This window comes from Gossypium hirsutum, chromosome D02, assembly GCF_007990345.1.
Source record: "Gossypium hirsutum isolate 1008001.06 chromosome D02, Gossypium_hirsutum_v2.1, whole genome shotgun sequence".
Classification (NCBI taxonomy): Eukaryota; Viridiplantae; Streptophyta; class Magnoliopsida; order Malvales; family Malvaceae; genus Gossypium; species Gossypium hirsutum.
Window position 1 is genome coordinate 11,568,777 of NC_053438.1, and position 3,171 is coordinate 11,571,947.

Below are 3,171 nucleotides of genomic sequence, written 5' to 3' on the forward strand. Positions count from 1 at the left end.
TTTTCAAATCTTTTCTTTGTAGTTATTACCTCTATAAGAAAATTCACCCTCAGCCAGTCATTGTGTTGTCGGTATGAACTGTCTTGATCTATATTGTCTTAATATGAGCAGAGGGGTATATCCGACAGCTCCCCAAATTGCGAGTAAAGGAACGCAATCTAAATCTCCACATCGATACAAAATCTCATCAGGCACCATCCAAGGAGCTTTCCATTCAACATCCTCATCTCGGAGATTTTGAAGGATCGCCATCCACCTTTCTCCAGTAATATCGTCACGTCTTGGTGTTGCTGCTAATTCTTTCAAAGGAGAATACTTTTCAGAGAATACTCTGTAAGAAACCTTATCCACTTTCTAGAAGTGGCTATGGAACCAAACTAACAGGAGCTGTGCACAACCAATTAATCTCCCTTCACCTGCTCTCCGACACGCACTCAAAGATCTGAACGTTTCAGCTAAAATTGTTGGGACGGGTGTAATCCTCCTGTCAAGTTGATTGAACAAATCTGTGACTGTTTCATCAATATGTCCTAATGCCTTGGGGAAAATAACCAGCCCATAGATACTCAAAGCGAGAACATCGACTTTCTTCTTTGTATCAGGGTGTGCCAAAATCTGACCTCGCAAACTTTTCCAAAGGATACATTTGTTTTCTTTTTTTTGTTTAATTCGTGCCGTAACCCATTGCTCGTTCATTCTGGTGATTTTGGCTAACTTCTTTGTAAATTGGTAGTTCTAGAATAAACTTTATCTACTTGGATTCTTAGACAACGAAGTAAAGCTGTATACTCCTCCATAGTAGGCACCATGTCTACCTCCCCAAAGGTGAAGCATCTGTAAGCAGAATTCCAAAATTGGGCCAGAGCTCGAAATAAATGCTCATCCACCTTGATGTCAAGCAAGTAGGGCAAATCACCATAATTACAGTAAAAAAACTGCTTGACCTTGTCATCCCATTGAGCCCAAATTTCTCTCAACTATTAGAGATTATTCTGAGTTACGTTAATACAAGTGAAGTCCCATAACTTTGATGTGTACCCCTCCGTCAAACTATCGCCTTTCTCGAGTTACGTTTTTTCTGACCATGTTTGGACAACCGCATTATTTTCCACCTTATCAAGAAATTCGTTTTCCATGATAAGCTTTCTGTCTAGAAACCGAATGTGAATCAACGCCTTTTATAATGAAATGCCATGCAGTTGAAATGTCATGCATCCAAAGTAAAATAGAAAAGATCAGTATCAGATATAAACATATAATCCAAAACAATTCAAAAAAATAAAAGCACATATCAGGGTATCTACTAGGATTTAGTGTAGTTCTACCTAGGGTGAATTCCTAAGGACCACTACATGTGGTTTGGCTCTAAAGAGGTACTCGAACCAGCAGATTCATCGATCTTCACCTACAGTAGGCTCATATAGACCGAGTTCGGTTCAGGGGAATACATTTTCCTATGACTGCACGGAGATGAAAATCTCACGAAAACATAGGTACAGATGTATCCCGGAAGCGATCCACTATCCTGCACGGAGGTGAAAACCTCACGAAGGAGTAGTTTTACACTCCCACTTAGAAGGCTGTGACCGAAGGTCATGCAATGCAATATGCAGCAAGATACCGAAATTTAAATCACCACAACAATTACAACGATGAGAATCATGATAAAACGAATGAAATGAAATGAAAGGATCGTATACTTAAATCAAGTTTTCAATTTTCAACAAAAAGACAAAAGGTAATCAACTCGTGGCTCGACTCACTTATTTTGGAAAGGTCCCCACTGGAGTCGCCAAGCTGTTGACACCAATTTTTTTATGAAAAACGGGGTCGACTTGGGTTTTGAAAACGAAAACGAAAACGGGAGTCGCTACCAATCCTTTTTTGATAAGGTGTATCGGATCACCTTGAAAAGTGGTTGTTTTTAATAAACAATTTAATTTTATTAAAATAACGATTTTGGTCCACGAAATTTAGAAAAACGGGTTCGGGAGTCGGTTACGCACGAAAAAGGATTAGCACCCTCAATACGCCCAAAATTGGTACCTAGTTGATTACCTAATGTCTTAGTGTCGAAAAACTGAAAACTTTAAAGAAATTTAAAATATGATCCTTAAAAAAACTCGAATAGCATGGATTGAAATTCAAGAGGATATTTGGTAATTTGGTTAAACGAGAAATCGAAACTCAGCACCTTAGGGCACGTTCCTCGAATTTCCCAAACGCAAAATGTACGGGCCCAATTCTACCCTGACCTTAAACACAAAACACACAATAATAAACAAAATTAAAACAAAATCCGTAGCCCAAATAAAAACACAACAGAGGCCCAAGATGGCAAAACCCTAGCCCAATTCAGCTCACAACCAGCAGCCTTAGTGCGCCGTACGTCTCCTCGTGCATTGGCAGCGCACTCAACGCCCGAAGCACGACCAGTTTTGCACCAAAAAGGCTAGGTTTATTCTTCCAATACCCGTTGACTTCACCAGTACCTACAAGCAAAGCAAAGAAAGGGGAACAACAGCAGCAACAGTAGCAATATTGGACAGAAATGATAAAAATAAAATAGGAAATAGATTTTTAGGAATATCTTTTGGCTATAAAAGCCACCAAAATCTGTATTCAAAAAAAAAAGGGAGCAGATCAAAAAAATTAAAAAGGTTGACTCCAAATTTCTTTCTCTGTTCTTAATAATTTTTTTATATATTCTTCTATTTTCTGTTTTTTTACTACTCTTTGAAACTAAAAAAACAAAACGAAAAAGAAAGAAAAGGGACACTTACCGGTCTCGAAAGCCCATCGCCGGAGACCATCTTTGTAACACCCCGTACCCGAGACCGTTGCCGGAGTCGAACGCGAGGTGCTAACAGACTTAATTACTTTGTTTTCACAGTCCATAAAAAAAAATTCCAGACAAGCTGGCTAACCGCGTCACTGTCGCCTTAAAAATCATATCTCGAGTTCAAAAACTCAAAAACTGATTCCGTAAATTTTCCCCAAAATTAGACTCATATATCCATCTGTGGATTTATTTCTAGAATTTTTGGTTGGGCCAATTAGTACAGTTTATTAGTTAAAGTCTCCCCTGATTCTGGGTTCGACTACTCTGACCTTCATGTATTCTGTCTTGGATATCTCCCTGTACAGAGCTTCAATACTCATGCCGTTTGT

General features: G+C 38.9%; 1 long non-coding RNA gene across 1 annotated transcript; it reads right to left on the minus strand.

The window, feature by feature from the left end:
- Positions 1-2,230: 2,230 nt before the first annotated feature.
- LOC121214614 (uncharacterized) lies at positions 2,231-2,816 on the minus strand. Its single transcript, XR_005910195.1, has 2 exons — positions 2,784-2,816; positions 2,231-2,492 (listed from the first exon to the last, which is right to left on the minus strand). It is a non-coding gene; the product is annotated as an uncharacterized lncRNA (long non-coding RNA).
- Positions 2,817-3,171: the final 355 nt, after the last annotated feature.